We start from the raw sequence: 20,029 nt of genomic DNA, 5'->3' as shown, positions 1-20,029 counted from the left end.
GGTAATGATAACGATAAAGATAATGATGATTACGTTGTTACGATAATAGATTATGCCGATACCAGCATAACCTATAACTGATAAAGGCTATATGTGTATTTAAGGATAACGAGAAAACTTGAATACGCAAGTCTCATGCAAGTATACTAAATTTACGTCCAAGTTGTGTGCAAGTATCAGGTTCTGCAGTGGAGGCGGAGGAGGAGGAGGAGGCAAGCCATGGAGAGTGGTGAGGTCCCAGGGAGAAGTGTTCGTTTTCTATTGATGCTCAGCACAGGCTCATACAAACGGAGGAGGACATTGTAGACTGGGATGTGTGGGTGTGTACGTAGGAGTAGAGACACGATACTTGTGTACAAGGTTAAGAGAAGGGGCCAAACTAGTGTAAAATTCTCCCCATGTTACACACAAATGTTAATCACGCATGAACACCGATCAGCATAGTGCCGAAGTCAAGGCAAGTCAGCATGACGTAAAATTGAAACGTAACTCAAGACGGATCGGCGTGCCGTTGAATTGTCCTGGAGTGAAGGCTGGTCAGTGAAAGAGGTGCTGATGTTCAGAGGTGGGTCTTAGTGACGTACACACGGTGTTGGAAGTCTAGAAAGGTCAGTGTTAAGTGAGGGATGGTAAGAGATCAGACGAGCTAAGGTCGAAATGAGTCTTTTTCATTCCACTCAACAATCTTGGTTATAAGACATCCAGTGCATCGTATAGGTTCATTATGAAGGCGAAGCTCCGAAGCATTTTGAGATTCGTATTTATTTTTCTGTATACTAAGACAGAAAATGAGGCAGTGTCGAAGAATACATTGATATTTTGTCATATACCAAGGCCAAGTTGTACAGTCTGTGTTTGTGTGGGATCATGAGTGTATACCGGTATTGAGGGTAAACATCCACACCCGCCAGATAGCTCATCCCCCGTGATATGACGACGTGAATCCAGTTTGTTAATTCCGCGTTGAGATTCATGACACAGTTGATGAGTTGTGACTCTCTCTCTCTCTCTCTCTCTCTCTCTCTCTCTCTCTCTCTCTCTCTCTCTCTCTCTCTCTCTCTCTCTCTCTCTCTCTCTCTCTCTGTGTGTGTGGCGGTGTTCTTAATTGTATTCGCGAACATGCAGCTCAGTCATAAAATTTTAGTCCATTACCTTGTTGTATTAGAAGTTGTTTATCAGTTTCCTGCCAAAGGAAATGCTCCATCAGTGGTAAGTGAAATCTGTAGAACACAAGCTTACTGTGTAAGCTTTAACCCCCGTTGAACACGACGATGCGAAAGTTGAACACGGTGGCACGATCCTTGTGCACAGTGGAAAAGTTCTTTGATATGATAACCGGACTTCTGACCTAACCTGAAAGGGTTACGTCATAAGGTCTCACCACATAACCAAAGATCTTGTAGCTTCGTGCTCAAGCAGCCAGAATTTTAGCTTAGTTCTCAAGGAGCCAGAACTTAAGCTGTGTGATGAAGGAGCCAGAACTTAAGCTTCGTGCTTAAGCAGCCAGAACTTAAGCTGTGTGATGAAGGAGCCAGAACTTAAGCTGTGTGATCAAGGAGCCAGAACTTAAGCTGTGTGATCAAGGAGCCAGAACTTCTTCAGCTGTGTGATCAAGGAGCCAGAACTTCAGCTGTGTGATCAAGGAGCCAGAGCGTAATCTCTGTACTCAAGGAGCCAGATCTAAAGTTGGCCTCCGCCTCGCTTGGGCTGGCTCTAGCAGGAACATGATCACCTGACCTGCCCGGCGGTCGCCGCCACCAGACTCCTCAACTCCAGTGTTGAGGTATTAACCACAGAGTGGAGTAGGACGCTCAAGAAGACTAATAACTGTTTTGTAACTCAATTGGACGGATGTGTTTTCGGAATTGTAGGGATGTAATTCCTCATTAGCCCAAGGCAGAGGGGAAAGCAAAACACATCTCTCGGTAATGTTTACCTTCGTTCATTTGTCAGATATTAGGGATATTTCACGATGCCTGTTGGGGGAAATTTAAGGAGTCGCTGGACATATGTACATATAGATATACATGGATAGTTACTCGAGTCTTTGGACCACTGCTCTTTGGACCGTGGTTCTTTGGACGGCGGTTTCAAATATCTTGAGTTTTATAGGCGGTGAAGAAATCAACGAGGCTGTAGGCCGTGTATGTGCGAACGCATCTGTAATCCTTGTAGGCTGTGTTACACATCTCATATGAAACCATGTATTTGGTTATATGCTATTAGAATAATGGAAATTGTAGTTGTTATTGTTGTTGTTGTTGTCATTATTATTATTATTATTGTTATTATTATTATTATTGATATTGTTGTTGTTGTTTATTTGTATTGTGTAAATAATTCTTGGATTGAGACGCAACATTGCTGCCTTCTTTCACAAGGCGGACGGAATTGCGGAATTAGAAAGTGTTCAGATATCTTTCACGTCCCATGTTTGTGTGGTAAAGGAACTAAAGTTTTGGTAACGGTTCAGATCTCTGAGGTATACTCCATGGAGCGGAGACGGGAAATCTTACAAGTTATGGCTTTCCACTGGCACGACGTGCATGGAAGGCTGTAAGATACTGCCTCTGAAATCCAAAGAGGCGATATGCTTCAAACAGAGAGGAGAACACCTTAGACATCCGGCGTCCAAGGCTCTTCAACACCTTGCCATCTGCCATCAGAACCAGAATGAGATCCAAGGTCGAGGAGTTGAAGAATGTACAGTGGAGAAGTTCAAGAGTGCACAGGTACCTACGGACCGTACCAGACCAGCCAGGTTGTGGGGGCTGTGTGGGCCTGAAGGATGAGGCTTCCAACAGGTTGGTTCGACCAGCGACCCAATCAAGCAGCGTGGGCCCAGCTCGGGCAATGGGGTTGAAAACACCCCCGAAGACTTCACCAGATATTCACCGGGAGATTGGCCCTGCAGGCCGTGAACAGTGAGGGAGGGAGAGTAAACCCGCAGATCTACAGCACTGAGGGAGGGAATATGTTCTAGCACTGAGGGAGGGAATATGTTCTGGTTGAGGCAGTTATGTGTGGTAAGTGATGCTGGCGGCTCACGTGCTGCCTGCCTCCACCAATCTACCTCTTTCTGTGTGCATTCATAGGAGAGAAGGTGGTTATGTGTGTGTGTGTGTGTGTGTGTGTGTGTGTGTGTGAGAGAGAGAGAGAGAGAGAGAGAGAGAGAGAGAGAGAGAGAGAGAGAGAGAGAGAGAGAGAGAGAGAGAGAGAGATCAGACAAACGTATCTTTCCAGTGCGTTGTGGCGTGTCTCAAAAGTCCATGGCTTCTGTCGCACCCGAGTTGCCTGGCCAACAATCCCTGCTGGCGACTCCTGAACATAATCATATTTCTCTGTTTATGATACTGGCACAGGGGTCAGTTAGTGTGATGTCAGTTATTTAAGTAATTTACTCCAGTTATGTGTTTGGAGAACACGCGAAAAAGGTAGGAATGTATAATGGTATCCAAACCTTCCAATCCCCTTTCATACCTGAATTGAATGAGGAGTTGGAGGGGCGGGTACGTAAATTCTCCCACTCCCTTTTCATGAGGGGAGAGGCATTACCAGCGCCTTTGTTGAGGGAAGAGGCATCTACTGTGCGAGCGCCGCCGCAAATGCCAGCACCATGGATCTGTTGACAGCATGAGGGCAATAATGTTAGCGTGTGTGGGCGGGTCTGGTGGAGGCAGGGAACAAGCGTTCATACCATGATCTTCTCTTGCCAAGTGACGCCCAGGGTATTGGAGCAGACACACCCGTGGATATGATGAAGTCATGGGAGACATATGCATACTGTGCACTTCCCGTGGCTGGCTATCTCTAGTCCTTTGTTAACACACACACACACACACACACACACACACACACACACACCACACTCACACACACACACACACACACACACACACACACACACGATCGCGCAGGGTTCAGGAGATGGGGGTTTTCTTGTAGCTTAGATGGGCTTGATGCGTTGTGGTGCCAGAATGTTGCTTGGTGACGAGGTGCGTGTATGACTGTGTGTGTATGTGTAAAACTACTTCTTTGTACATACCTACTTGCACTGTATGGGGAGGAAGTTGTACACCCGTGAGGCCCCATCTCTTGAACATTCTCTCGTATCATACAACTTAAATTCATGTATGGCGTTTGCTTTAACCATGTCCTCAGTCATTTCTCTTTAATTATTCCACTACTCGTATATTATTAAAGTGCGCTTTTACATCTTATTTCTTTTAAATTTTATTATGTTTTTCATTAGCTCTACCCTTACAAGCTGTTCACTGTCCACGTCATCCGTCTGTTTCTAAGACATACGAGGTCGCCATCAGGTCACACCCTTCACTCTTCCCTCCTCCAAGATGGGCCAATTTCAAACCTTTAGCCTTTCCCTCATTGCTCACATCTCTTACTTTCCTGTATCATTTTTGTTGCCCTTCTCCATTAGCTCTCTGTGTTTCTTTAGATGCGGTAACCCAAACATAAGAATTATATCCTAGTTCTGACCCTAAGCGAAGAGCTTGCTAGATATTTCCTCATCCATTTGCCTGAAGTTATTCTGATAGTTACCGGAAGGCGGTTTATCTCCTTCACTATATTCTCCCGATGTGGGACTCTGGTGACGATTTAGGGGTGATGTCCTCTCTCTCAACTCCTTCCCTCAGAATCTTGAAGGTTATCCCCTGCTTCATGATAATCATACTGAGGCCTTCTTTCGTTGTGTCCCATCCTATTTACATTGGCTCGGGTTGAGTTTCCCGAACTATAAATAAGACCAGCTGTGGTGTGTGTGTGTGTGTGTGTGTGTGTGTGTGTGTGTGTGTGTGTGTGTGTTTGTGTGTGTTTATGTGATTGCTTATTTATGATTGTTTGTTTACTCATTAGGTTTCACCTCTTTGCTTCTTATTTCTGGCACCTTTTTTTCTTTTTTCTCTTCCGAGATTGTAATCTCGCGTGTGTGTGTGTGTGTGTGTGTGTGTGTGTGTGTGTGTGTGTGTGTGTGTGTGTGTGTGATTGCATTCATGAGAGCAACATTATATACCTTTGTGAGTGAATAGTTTACTTCTGTAACCCCCTGTAGAACACGGAAAGTATATGTATGATTCCGAACATGGAAAACAGAATTTCATAAGCATTGTATATCATTCGTGTTTATGTTTTCCTTCTTGTGTGTGTGTGTGAGAGAGAGAGAGAGAGAGAGAGAGAGAGAGAGAGAGAGAGAGAGAGAGAGAGAGAGAGAGAGAATTGCTGTGTTGACCATGCTAGAGTATCATTATTTTGTTACACTACCACTGCGGGTGTTGTCGTTAATATTAACAGCCAGCACTTTAATCAGCATGCATGACCAAATTTAAGGCTAATTAAATGCACACTTGCAATTACCAGAGTGGGCCAGCGATCTGTGTGGAGCCCCTTGTATAATAGAGCGGGCGAGGTAAACGTAAAGCGTTAATACCTGGGCCTCCACCCTTGGTTAGGATGGCGTGGCCTTTGACCTGACCCTTAAGGGGCAGGTCGAAGGCCAGGCCATGTGTAGTACCCAAGGGGCTGCACCGCCCTGCTGGAGAGAGGTGTGAGGCGTGGGTCCTCTTGAGGTAGGATAGAAGTGCACGTCGTCATGTTCTGTGGTTGTCATTTGTCGTATGAGTGTTGGATATGAAGTTCTTCTTTTCTTAGTGTTGTTAAGATGAAATGTGATCTTTGTACTGAGGATGAAATGGAATGTAGGTTTCCCAGGTGTCGTCAAAATGGAATGTAGGTTTCCCAGGTGTCGTCAAAATGGAATGTAGGTTTCCCAGGTGTCGTCAAAGTGGAATGTAGGTTTCCCAGGTGTCGTCAAAGTGGAATGTAGGTTTCCCAGGTGTCGTCAAAATGGAATGTAGGTTTCCCAGGTGTCGTCAAAATGGAATGTAGGTTTCCCAGGTGTCGTCAAAATGGAATGTAGGTTTCCCAGGTGTCGTCAAAATGGAATGTAGGTTTCCCAGGGTCGTCAAAGTGGAATGTAGGTTTCCCAGGTGTCGTCAAAATGGAATGTAGGTTTCCCAGGTGTCGTCAAAATGGAATGTAGGTTTCCCAGGTGTCGTCAAAATGAGCCGTATTTTTTCCCCCAGGGTTGTCAGAATGAACCGTATATTTCCATTTCCAGGGTTGTCAGATTGAACCATTTTTTTCCATCACTGTTGTGTTCGAATGAATGTTGCTGTCGTCGATGTATTCTCTGGTTGGTACTAAATAGTTTTTTCCGTTTTGTTTCCATCGTGTCACTTAAGTACATTTGTAGTGTTGTCATTATAGTTTTGGAGACGTGAGGGCTGGTCGATTAATGGGTACCTGGCTCAGGCTGGGTTATATATATATATATATATATATATATCTTTCTTTTCTTTCAAACTATTCGCCATTTCCCGCATTAGCGAGGTAGCGTTAAGAACAGAGGACTGGGCCTTTGAGGGAATACCCTCACCTGGCCTAATTCTCTGTTCCTTCTTTTGGAAAATTAAAAAAAAACCGAGAGGGGAGGATTTCCAGCCCCCCGCTCCCTCCCCTTTTAGTCGCCTTCTACGACACGCAGGGAATACGTGGGAAGTACTCTTAATCCCCTATCCCCAGGGATCATATATATATATATATATATATATATATATATATATATATATATATATATATATATATATATGAGGGAAACCTTGTTTTTTATATAAGGCTAAGGTCTCCTCACAACACACAGCTAGTAATCTTGTCCATCGTAAAGATGTGTGTGTGTGTGTGTGTGTGTGTGTGTGTGTGTGTGGGAGAGCGTTATCATTCATTGGCTGTGAGAGTTATCACCCGTTGGCTGGGGATTTCGTCATCCGATTTGGCATCCTTTTCGGATAGCTGGGAGAGTGGCATCATCTGACGGGTGTGAGAGCATCAGGAGCAGGTGTATGGCTCTGTCATCATCCATTGGCTGGGAGAGTGTTTTGGAGAGTCATCATCCGATAACTGGAAGAGCCTCGTAGAGTCATCATTCATTAGATGGGAGAGCATCATTCGATGACAGGGAGTCATCATACAGTGGTTGGTGGTGGTATCATCCGATAACTTGGAAGACGTCATCATGGGATGGCAGGGATGCAGCAGGTAGGGTATCATCATCCTAGCGTCAGGAGGGGCGTCATCATCCTAGCGTGCGGGAGAGGAGCATCATCATCCTAGTGGCCGGGAGAGGAGCATCATCCCAGTGGCCCGGGGAGGAGCATCATCATCCTAGTGGCCGGGAGAGGAGCATCATCATCCTAGTGGCCGGGAGAGGAGCATCATCATCCTAGTGGCCGGGAGAGGAGCATCATCATCCTAGTGGTCGGGAGAGGAGCATCATCATCCTAGTGGCCGGGAGAGGAGCATCATCATCCTAGTGGCCCGGGGAGGAGCATCATCATCCTAGTGGCCGGGAGAGGAGCATCATCATCCTAGTGGCCGGGAGAGGAGCATCATCATCCTAGTGGCCGGGAGAGGAGCATCATCATCCTAGTGGCCGGGAGAGGAGCATCATCATCCTAGTGGCCGGGAGAGGAGCATCATCATCCTAGTGGCCGGGAGAGGAGCATCATCATCCTAGTGGTCGGGAGAGGAGCATCATCCTAGTGGCTGGGAGAGGAGCATCATCATCCTAGTGGCCGGGAGAGGAGCATCATCATCCTAGTGGCCGGGAGAGGAGCATCATCATCCTAGTGGCCGGGAGAGGATCATCATCATCCTAGTGGCCGGGAGAGGAGCATCATCATCCTAGTGGCCGGGAGAGGAGCATCATCATCCTAGTGGCCGGGAGAGGAGCATCATCATCCTAGTGGCCGGGAGAGCGGGGGTCAGGCTGGTGCCGAGAGCAGCCTCAGTCACCTGGCCTCCGCCGACCTGACCGGGTGTGTCGCGCGTCTCTCCCGCCGGCTCTCAACCCCCAGCTTCCCCTCGAGACTCGGCTCCTGGGGTTGGCACTGGTGAGCTAGGGGCTGGTGATGATGTGGGAGGGTCAGCACGGTGCTGGGGGAGGCCGACCTTCCCTGCGAGGGCAGCTCCAGCCGCCCCTGACCCCCTCGCTGATTGCTGGTCGTGCTGGCTGCTGCAGGCGCTGTCAGCAGCCTCCGTCGCCTCCTCCTGCTCCTGAAGGTGCAGGAGGACACACTTGTGTGGAGGAGAAGGATATCTGATACATTCGGTGATAACGTGACCCGCCACAAATGGTGCCGTGTTACAGGCAGTGGTGACGTCCTGCTCTGTTCTGTGTATGTGTGTGTGTGTATGTGTCTTATGTGTTCGTCGTCCTTGTGTTGTGCCCGGCGCTGTGTTGGAACCATCAGCGCCAGGCTAAATCATTGGCCGTTGGACGGGACGAGGCAGCAGCTGAAATATTCAAGCTCTCCGGATGGGGAACTTGTGCAGTTCGCCATTTGATTATGCTTAAAGGGAGTTTGCGATATTGGCATGATCAATACCAGGGTTTATATGTGTAAATGTGTCTCTCTCTATGTACCCTAGGTGTTAGTGTGTGTTCTTGCTGTAATTGAAAGCAATGTTTTCGTTTTTCTTTGACTGCTTATATGATGGCATAAGTGAACGTGCTATTACATCCACGAGTTTTTTTTCGCTCGTGTAAGATAAAAGATACAGATTTATGAATTACTTATTTATTGAATGGAAAAATTCAGTGTTGTGAAAGCGGATTCTGTACGAAGGCTCAGCGGGTCAAGTAAGTGAATTATTTATTAGATATATTGTTCCATGATTCCATGTTTGTGTAGCGTATTTGTCCACAAGTTTATGGTCGTCTGGGAGATGCTCAGTCGCCGTCGACCATCTTGGGAATGAAGTGAGATGAAGGTTTTCTTGCTCCATTGATACACACGGAGGCGTTGATGACGAAGCCGAGCGCACCTGACGAAAAGAATGCATTCCCTTGGGGTCGAGAGTGTTACTTTATCTACCAGCTCACATGCCGTGACATGGCCGAGTTAATCTCAAGCCCCTCCACCCGACACGCTTCACAGTATATAAACAAATTTAGCTGAACATGAGGCAAGCTGCTGTAAGGGCTCCATACACGACTCCCAAAGTACTGTCAGCAGCGCAGGGGATGACGTAACGTTGGATGCACGGGGCAGTAACGGCTGTGAGGGAAGCCGTTACCAAAGCCCGTGGTAGGAGGGCGGGTGTAGGAAGGGGGAGGGAGGCATACTTAAAGCTTAGGATAAACAAACAGTATTTTCTTTTGGTTATTATGAGAGAGAGTTTTCTGATGCGTCTGCCTGCTGGACACACTGTCTCTCTCTCTCTGGCTCTCCCTCCTTCCTCCAGGGTAGGGGTTGTGAGGGAGGGACAGGGGTGGGGGAGCTGCAGGCGACCAAGGGACTGCCAGGCCCACTCCACGCTCACCCACCACTCTCGCCACGCTCACTCCTACATGCTCCTGACACTGGATAAGCTCCCGCCTACATGCTCCTGACACTGGATAAGCTCCCGCCTACATGCTCCAGACACTGAATAGGCTCCCACCTACATGCTCCTGACGCTGAATAAGCTCCCACCTACATGCTCCTGACGCTGAATAAGCTCCCACCTACATGCTCCTGACGCTGGATAACGTTCCACCTACATGCTCTTGACACTGGACACGCTCCCACCTACATGCTCCTGACACTGGTCACGTTTTAGTCTACATGTTCTTAACACTGGACATGCTCCTACTTACGTGCTTCTGGCATTGGCAGAGTTCCCACGTACATGCTCCTGACACTAACTCCATTCTCACCCACCTGCAACCTGACACTGGCAACGTTCCTACCTACGTGTCCTGGCACTGGCAACGTTCCCACCTGCAACCTGACACTGGCAACGTTCCTACCTACGTGTCCTGGCACTGGCAACGTTCCCACCTGCAACCTGACACTGGCAACGTTCCTACCTACGTGTTCTGGCACTGGCAACGTTCCTACCTACGTGTCCTGGCACTGGCAACGTTCCCACCTGCAACCTGACACTGGCAACGTTCCTGCCTACGTGTCCTGGCACTGGCAACGTTCCTACCTACGTGTCCTGGCACTGGCAACGTTCCCACCTGCAACCTGACACTGGCAACGTTCCTGCCTACGTGTCCTGGCACTGGCAACGTTCCTGCCTACGTGCTCGTGACACCAGCAACGTTTCCACCACCATTCCTCCTCACACTGCAGTATGATAACTTAATCCCCGAGACCATCGCATGGTAATGTAATCCCGCAGAGTTTGATGGTTTTCCCCCCCCCCCATGTATAATGAAAACTTGGTCCGTTCTGGACGATGGTTTTGGCCTCTTAAGGACGATAGTCAGTGATAACATGGCTCTGTTTGGATAGTTTCAGCTCCTTGATTAAGACAACCGATTCTCCCCAGTCTGCTGAATTATCCCGTCTGGTATGATTGATTAATTCATTCTGAGCTGTGACTCTAGTCGCTAGAGTATGATAGACTGTCCCTCGCTTATGGGAGAGGGGAGAGGGGATTAATCGCTTTAGTATGATAGGTTAATCCATTTTGGTACTCTCTCTCTCTCTCTCTCTCTCTCTCTCTCTCTCTCTCTCTCTCTCTCTCTCTCTCTCTCTCTCTCTCTCTCTCTCTCTCTAAACATCTATCTATCTATCTATCTATATCTATCTATATCTATCTATCTATGTATCTATCTATGTATCTATCTATCTATCATATATATATATATATATATATTGGGATAATTGATTATCTTACTGTGTCATGATCCCTTTAGTGTGTATGTAAACTTGGCGTTCCGTTCTGTACTGTAACTTTTCAGCCACGTCAGTGTGTGAGAAAGTCGGTCATAATTGAAGTGTGTGACTTAACCCCAAGGTTTCGTCACTGCAAGTCTTAGATCGTCACTGTAATCCAGTGTTTGTCATTTCGTCCCGGAGACTGTCACGGTATCGGCAGGTGGTTGTCTCCAGTGTGATGCCTAGTGTGGGTCGTCGTGTGACATGGCTGGCGTCAGTGTGAGTGGGTAGCCTATCATACTTGAAGGGCGTTTCATGGTGGCGAGGGGAGTGGGGTGGTCATTATTATACTCCAGCTGCTGAAGGGTGTTGACACCGTCCGTGAAAAGGTTCTGATCTTGTTGAGGAAGTTATCATTGTATGGTGATGACACTGGTAATGATGATGATAATGATAATTGATATTATTAAGATAAGGAAACTGTTACTATCATTATTATTATTATATTGAAATAAACTAAAACAGCCTCTGTGCTATTTCTTCCAATAACAATGATGATGATAATGATAGTAATAATGATTATAATAATGATATAATATAATAATAATAATAATAATAATAATAATAATAATAATGATAATAATGATAATATTAATAATAATAAAAGTTTGTAATCGTACCACAGCGATTGAATTAGCGTACTCTCCGAATATCCCCATCCTGGGTGGGCTAGCAGACCTGCTAAATTAGATATGATAATTTTTGTAATATGTAGCGCGTCTCCCTAACTCTGAACCCACCGTGACGCCATACAGGTAAACAGAAGGCAGGCGGTCTCTTCGAATTTTAATTTAATATTCTTTTAAATTCATTTTTCATGTTTTTTCTTTTGAAATTTTTGTTGAGCTCTAAATTTAATTAAAATTTAATATTCATTTTTGGCCTAAGCAGTGGATGTGGAATGCAATATCCGCCCAGTACTGTTCAGCACTACGCGTCTGTACGACCCTTGGGTATGCAGGTGTCAGAGGCCGTGCCGTCATAGCAGTCGGTCGTACCGTCGTGCTCAAGGGTCAGGCCATTGTGCTCAAGGGGTCGTGCCGTCGTACTCAAGGGGTTACGTTTCATTGGATACAACTTTACGATCCCTCTCGCACCGACGGGAGTACACGTAGCCTTCCTCCTCAATGCACCCAGGACCTTCGCCCCCTCCTCCAGCTTATGAATCAATCAGCCCTCATGGTTCCATCCGCTGACATGTCCACTCCCCGGCATCTCAAGCACTGCACTTCCTCCAGGGCTTCCCCATTCTTTAAGTCCGGACGAAGGACAGCTTACGCTTAAGCTTCACCTGTCATTCAGTTGGCTTTTGTTTACATTTGTGCTGATGATAGACTTGGAAGTGTACATAAAGAATTTTTGGGTGAACCTGGAACGAAAATTTAACTAGGGTGGGATTTCTGATGATGTTAGTTAATTTCGGAAAGACACATGTATGCCTTAGATTCGTGACTGTTATTATTATTACTATTAAGAACAGTAAAGTATTTACTGGAGGGACACAGACACTGTCGTGTCACGATTGACCGGTATTAAGAAGGTTTGAGTGCTTATTTCTGACTAATTTCTTCAGCGAATATAACGAGGCAATTCTTGCCTCTTCCAAGAAGGTGGGTAGGGTGGATCCTGCGGACCTTCAAGTTGAAACGAGTGAGGGGAAACCAGTCATGTCTCTCCGAAGTGTGTTCAAAGATTTTTCACTTCAGGAATTGTTGTTGTTATTATTATTATTATCATTATTATTATTATTATTTGTTATGTTGGTGTTGTCATTGTTCTTGTTGATTCTAGGGTGATATGTCCTTTACTATTGAGTATCAGACCACGTTCCACTCGGGGGTGGCGTCGCTCACCTTCTGCTGACAATATGAGGAAAGTGTTGAAGACTTGTGTGCCGCTAGTCTGACCTTTGAGTTTCCACCCACAGCAATTATAGCTTCTGAGACTAAACTTTTCCTAGGAGGTGCCAGTGCTTGAAACTTGTGGTGCGAGTGTGTGAAACTCGAACCAGAAAATACAAGTGGATGGAAACTCATACTAGAGGGTTTGAGTAGTTGAAACTCGTAGTGGAGGATTCGAGTACGTGAAGACTCTTACGGGAGATTGGGAGTTGATGAAACTTGTGCTGAAGAACTCGAGTGCGTGAAACTCGGGGTAGTTGTGAAGCTTTATCAAAGGCTGCGAGTGTGTGAATTCTGAAGATTGGACCGTAAGCGTATGATAACGCCTATCAGAAGGGCGGGTGTGTTGATCTTGTGCCAGATTATGCCAGATTATACAAGTGCACGAAACTTTTCCTAGAATAATCGTGAAAGAGTGCGAGTGGGCGGAAGAGGTAAGAGAAAATGAGAAGTGTGTGTGTGGTGTGGTGTGGTGGTGGTGTGTGCGGTGTGGTGGTGTAGGGCGTGGTGACGCGTGATGGTGTGAAAACGAGTGGCTTGGTGCGGTTTGGAGCCTGGTGGTGCGGTGTGGTTGGCGGTTACCGTGGTAACGAGGAGGCGTAGTGTGTCTTAAGATGTGTTGCCTCACCACAGTCTAGCTTTTTTTTCCTTGATTTCCTTCTCGCTCTCATATCTCGACCTCCCGTTTACTCTCCCCTCTCTCTCCCGTGTTCATCTCCTCCTCCACAGGCCGCGTCTCACTCACCCTCTCACTCTTTCACCCGCCCTCTCACTCTCTCATCCATCCACACTTGTTCCGATTCAGTGCTCTGTCTCAGTCAGGTTGTCTCTCTGCTCCCCTTCTCTTCCCTCTGCCTTCGACCAAGTTACTTTCAAATACTCCCCCCCCCCCCTCTCTCTCTCTCTCTCTCTCTCTCTCTCTCTCTCTCTCTCTCTCTCTCTCTCTCTCTCTCTCTCTCTCTCTCTCTCTCACGTTCTTACCGTATCTTTTTACATTTAACTTCTGCCCTCGTCTCATGCTTCTTCATTTTCCTCCGCTCATTTTCTCCTCTTTTCTTTTCCTCCTTCTCTCTCTCCCCCACCCGCCTCCTTCCTCCCCACACACTCTTTCTGTCTCCCTCCAGAGCCCCTGAATGTCACCATCCCTTACGGTAATGATATCACCCGTTGCACTACAGCTTGAGCCCTCACCTGCCATGATAATTTGGAAGTGTTGCCACGGAGCCCTCGGTTCTCTCCCCGGCCTGGAAGCCTCGAGCCACCAGTCTGATAAAGACAGGTGTAGTACATCTCCTTTAATGGTGTTTCTCTTCATTATTTTGACTCATTCCTTTGGCTGGAATCTCGACACGTTGGTCGGAATGGAGAAGCCCGTCTCCCAAAGCACCGGTCTCGTGGAAATGGTTTTAAATCTCCCCTTTCTTGTTTATAGTCGAGCCAATGAATTTGGATTAAGAGAAAAGTGAATTCTTAAAACGTGAACGGGAAACTCCGCTCCCAGATCTTCTGATATTTTTGCATAGGTTTGTGACATTAGGCTTGAATGCCTTAAATAACAGGATGAGAAAAGCAGATTACAGGAGTGTTAGGACGCTAATGAAGGGAAAAAGTGTGTGAATGTGCAGATTTGGCGAGTGTTGGAAGAGGCGGCGATAAAACCCGGGCTGATGCCGGCGGGTGAGTCTTACGGTAAGGTGTAAAACTGTTGGATGACCCCCACCAGCAGGCAGGTCTGGTGGGAGGCGACTCAGGCAGCAAGCTCTGGAAGACCTCTGTCGTTGCGATGAGGAACCTGGGGTCACGGTGAGGAACCTGGGTTCACGGTGAGGAACCTAGGTCACGGTGAGGAACCTGGGGTCACGGTGAGGAACCTGGGGTCACGGTGAGGAACCTGGGGTCACGGTGAGGAACCTAGGTCACGGTGAGGAACCTGGGGTCACGGTGAGGAACCTGGGTCACGGTGAGGAACCTGGGGTCACGGTGAGGAACCTGGGGTCACGGTGAGGAACCTAGGTCACGGTGAGGAACCTGGGGTCACGGTGAGGAACCTAGGTCACGGTGAGGAACCTGGGGTCACGGTGAGGAACCTGGGCTGACGGTGAGGAAGAGGAGAATGACCTGAGAATACTGACGTTCGCCTGGGATTAATGACGTAATTAGGAGAATAACAAGTTTAAAGGGTTGTTGAAGGGTGATCGAGACAAGCTGGAGAGCTCTTGTTGTTGTGGTCACGTAAATGAGTGGAAGTGCTCGAGTGCATATCAATGGCGAGATGATAAAAAGATTCCAGGAGGTTGGTTGAGTTCAGAGATGCATTACAATGACTGATCCATCCAACCGTCCAGAAACAGAGTTTTGGGTGCTAAGATGTTCGTCAAGCTGATTAGACTTGTGAGTTAAAGACGTGTCCTTGCAAACATTCAAGACCACAGAGCTCTGGTGGTAGAGACGAGAGTCGCTTACACGGTCATACAAAGCTGTTAGGGATAAAGAGACATGCCAACTCTTACATATGGGAGGTTAACTTCAGGTAGGAGTGCACCTCGCTATCTGCATTCTGCGATAGAGGCGAAGGTGACAGAAGGAAGGATGGGAGGACGGTAGTGGGAGGTGCGTGATGAGTGTGGACGCAGAGAGTGGGCAGCTGGTGCAATCTAAGTGTCTGGCGGAGAGCGGGAGACGCCATCAGGCCAGCTTTAAACAGGGATACGCCGCACGTAGTATCGAGAGGTGAAGTGATTGTTAGTTACGCAACTACCATTAATAGTGTAGTATTGCCCACTCCCAGATCGAGCTGTAGGGGGTAGCAGGTAAAGTAAGGTAGGGTCCCAGACCCATCTGTAGGGATAGATGACCTCCGAGACAATTGTAAGGGTTACGTGAGGTAAGGTAAGGTCCCAGGCCCAGCTGTGGGGATAGAAGACCTCCGAAGCCATCGTAAGGCATACGTGAAATATCGTTGGCCGCGCCGGATTGATACAAGCCTCATTGTTGGCTGTTTGACGCTAATAGGCGGTCACTCCTGCACGTCTGTGCTGTGATAACAGTCTCATGTTTAGTAAATGCTTGGCTTCTGCAATTAGTAAATGGTGGATATCGCACATGAATGGTAAAGTATTTTAATGCATTTCCTCAGTGAGCAACACAAAAATATTTTGACGATATTTTACCCAAATTTTTGAGAAACTTTTGAGTCACGTAATTGCCAAAATGGAAGCGAGGGCTTAGTGCTTTGATGTAACTAATTCAGACCACAATATATAGTAATTATGAGTGAAGGATTATACAGGGCGACGTTTGCAGTTGGGGGAAATCAGTGCTGTCCTTCGCGAGGCAGGTTGTGTAGTGATGAGACCAGGGAAAATTCTTCGGACTTACGCTTGGAGTTGATTTAGGCCGATATGTTGGATGATGGTACACACTACCCTGCCTTAGGTGTATCCTGTGTTGATGGTGAAGGTTCGTATCTACCCAACAGTTTGGTGTGGCACTAAGCTTTGACTAAGCTACCCATTCAGGCTGGAGTCACGGTCTACAGGCCTTCATACCCATTCCAGCCAAGGTGACCAAGTGTAGTTTCCAGATACTCAACAATTCCAAATATTGAAAGTGAGACTCAAAAACATGGGGGTCATGGATGCATATTCCCATGTTTCTGTATCCTTGGCACCCCGTTACTTTTCAGTTGAGATACTTTCTAAAGTCTTGAGTTTGGAGAGAACCATTAGGGAATATTTTCCTACGTATGTATTCGAATCAGAGTTTCCTTCACATTCCCCCTCGTGTGTGCACAGTGCACCTCACATGTCTGCTGCACTCGTTACAGTTTTTTTTGACTAATAACAGTTGTTTCCCCATGAGATATATCACTGGCAGGTTCACGTTTAGGCTTTGAATAAGCTCTGCACATTTTCCAGCTGGGTGATCTATATCTTCCCGCCTTTAAAAGGAGATTTTTACCTCACGGGACTGTTTGTCTGGAGAGTGTAAGTGCTTTAAAAAGTGTCGTAATTGAATTCGCCTCCCTCGTCTCCAAGGTTCCCAGGACCCAGTCTAGTGTCTTTGAACTTATGGTGGCTTTGGTGTGCTCGTTGAAGATAAGGTCGCATGATGTAAAAGTATTCTTACGGTTTTACTTTCCTCAACTGCCAGATAGTAAAGTTTTATTTACGTCTTTTTCCCGCCACGTTAGTCATGATATCTTGAATTCCCCCACAGCAGGTGGAATACTACTTCAGTGAACGGCAGGTTTATCTGTCGTCCGCTGGTAAACATGTAGTACACCGATTGCTCATAATCTCTTGGTGTCCACAGATTAAGTTCTCGTGCTCTTTGCAGAGTATCATGTGCAGCTGTGGTGTGTATGTGCACCTGGTGCCAGGGGGTGAGAGTCAGAAACAGTAGAGGTTAGAGTACACTTTGCCAAGGAACCAAGAGCGTCTTTCCCGTGGTGGCATCCACTATCGACCTGGCAAATCAGTCGGTCTTTCCTCTTCAGCAGGCACTCTCGTTTTGCCCATTGCGTGTGCTAGGGTATCGTGATTGCGCTTCTCAGAGGCTTAAGGAATCTGTGTATATTATGGGATGATTTTCTCTGCCTGACCCATTATGACCCTCCAGCTGTACTGCAGTGATTAAACAATTAGATCTGTTGATTTTTTACGCGCTAGAGCCCCGTTCGCATTGGGTTATGTAAACCGATTCTTTGAAGTCAACTCATTTGTTTTAGGCTGGTTATATATATTTTTTTCTCTTGTTCAGAATTGCTGTGTTGTGTTTCCACCTTACAATGGGTGATGTTTTGTGACTCAAGTTTTATACCCCCATGGTCCAGGCTCTTCCCTTGGAGAATGTGTGTGACGCTTGTGGCAAAAGGTTAACATTCACTCGTGTTGGCAGAGTCCCATATGATCTAGTTCTGAGGCAGACGAAAGAACTGTATATCTTTTAAAGTGGCACCAGGTAACACACGCGTGACACGTGGCAGAATCACTGTACAGGTATACGTCATTAAGAGTCGTTAATGTTTACTGTTGAATGTTGCTTCACTTGATATATTGATTCGTCCCGGTGTATGATACTATACGTAACTCAATAAACAGACGATCATCTACCTTCTTTTGTTATTTATCTGGCATGGATACGAGTGGTCTTGAATTTGAATATCCCACATGATTGAAAATATTCATTGTTATTATTATTATCATTATTATTATTATTATTATTATTATTATTATCATTATTATCATTATTATTATTATTATTATTATTACTATCATTAGAGTGGGGGTTACTTTTGGCATTTTAGTCATCTTGAATTTCGTATGAGGTCCTGAGTTTTCAGTTGGTCTCCTCCACTCCCTTTGACCAGTTTGTTTTCTTTAGCCAGGAGTCGTTTGAGAAGATCCGGTTCTCAATTCCCTCCCGGCTTCCGCTCCAGTTGAGGCCTCTAATAGTTTGTGATTACTTATATACGTTGGGTGTATTTTTGGAGCGCGCGTGTATTCAGGTCAGTGTAACCCAAAGTTTTCTCGACTGATTTGTGGGAAAAGTGTATATTTGATTTATGGAGAGGGGTGAGGGAGGGAGAGAGTGAGTCTCGCAGGTTGTGTTTGGCTTGGCTTTCTTGCGAAGAAGAAACGAGCATGTTTTGTCAGGGGAAGTCTTTCCCTCACCTCGGCAGTACGCAGGAAATCTCTCTCTCTCTCTCTCTCTCTCTCTCTCTCTCTCTCTCTCTCTCTCTCTCTCTCTCTCTCTCTCTCTCTCTCTCTCTCTTGTGGTGTATGTGGAAAATGATTTTTGGGTTGGATTTTTTTTTTTTTACGTCTTCGAGCCGAGGGGGTTTTTATCTGGTCTTGAGAACTGTGAGCGAAGTGGATAGAGATAGATAGATAGATAGAGAGAGAGAGAGAGAGAGAGAGAGAGAGAGAGAGAGAGAGAGAGAGAGAGAGAGAGAGAGAGAGAGAGAGAGATTGTGTAGCTGCAGGGAATCATTCCCTGCCTCTCGCCTGGCCTGGCCTGTCGTCTACTCTGGCGGGGAGCAGCGCAGGCTTGTCTCCTGCCAGCTGTTTCATTCGTCCTCTTGACCCAGGTCCTCGTACCTTGTCATGCCTCTTGTATCCACCCCCTTACCCCACCCCACACCCCTCCACCATCTCTTGCCCACCCCCACCCCGCCTCTCCACCTTCTCTTGCTTCCTTTCCTTTGTGATCTTTCTTTTTCTAACCTGCATTTTTTTTTTTTTTACCCCTCCCTCCCCCCTGGCTCGTTTGTGTGTCTCACGGCGGCTTTTGCCGTTGTCGAGTCCCCGTGTCCGTTCCCCGAGCTTTCCAGCGACCTGTCAAACATTCCCCTCTTTTTCCACTTCCAGGATTCTGGCTGTGCGCTCTCTCTCTCTCTCTCTCTCTCTCTCTCTCTCTCTCTCTCTCTCTCTCTCTCTCTCTCTCTCTCTCTCTCTCTCTCTCTCCCCCCCATTTTTTCCAGCTCCCCTCCGCGTCTGGTCGCCCCCCTTTTGCCATAACTCCATTATTTTCTGCCATCTTTGGAATAACTGCTTTTCCTTTCCTTCATTCTCTGGACGGTGTGGAAATTCTTGTAAATACCAGTTTGTGTTCCCGAGGGACCGGGGGTAATTTAGGGGGAAAAGTTACCTTTTCATACGAGTCGCAGACGCGTCGGAAATGTTTTGATTGGAACTGACCTGTTGTCTTTGGTGTAAATATGATACTAGCCACGTTAGTCTTGATATATGTATATATATATATATATATATATATATATTTTTTTTTTTTCAAAAGAAGGAACAGAGAAGGGGGCCAGGTGAGGATATTCCCTCAAAGGCCCAGTCCTCATCGTCTGTTCTTAACGCTACCTCGCTAATGCGGGAAATGGCGAATAGTATGAAAGAAATATATATATATATATATATATATATATATATATATATATATATATATATATATATATATATATATATATTGTGTCCTGGTAACAGGTGTGGTACCTTCGGGGGAATTGGTTGGTCATCCCTCACTTCTTGCCATCCTACTAGGGTTGCTGGACGGGGGGTGAGACCCCCTAAACCCCACACTCCCCCGACCTCACCCCAGTTTTGCAGGACTAATTCCCGCAAGAGGCAGTCGTCTGTATGCACGTTATCCACGGCATGGAAATGCGGAGGGAATTAACGATGATAGATGGGTGGAAGTCTTGAAGATGAGGCGCGCAGAGATACCTGCTGGCAGGGTATTGATGTGTTTGTTTTGTTTCCCATCCTTGTGGATAGATAGATGACATGAGTGCCAATATGTTATACACACACACACACACACACACACACA

The 20,029-nt window shown here is 46.6% G+C and overlaps 1 protein-coding gene across 3 annotated transcripts in view; it reads left to right on the top strand.

Annotated features, from left to right (window-relative positions):
- Positions 1-7,768: 7,768 nt before the first annotated feature.
- Positions 7,769-20,029, top strand: part of LOC139758115 (uncharacterized) — a 357,618-nt gene continuing 345,357 nt past the window's right edge. For all 3 annotated transcript variants that reach the window (XM_071679216.1, XM_071679217.1, XM_071679215.1), the window contains exon 1: positions 7,769-7,967. The gene's annotated coding sequence lies outside the window, so the exon portion shown is untranslated. The remainder of the gene's footprint in view (positions 7,968-20,029) is intronic.

This window comes from Panulirus ornatus, chromosome 29 (assembly GCF_036320965.1).
Source record: "Panulirus ornatus isolate Po-2019 chromosome 29, ASM3632096v1, whole genome shotgun sequence".
Lineage (NCBI taxonomy): Eukaryota > Metazoa > Arthropoda > Malacostraca > Decapoda > Palinuridae > Panulirus > Panulirus ornatus.
The sequence above is the reverse complement of the archived record's forward strand: the minus strand, read 5'-3'. Positions and strand labels throughout refer to the sequence as shown.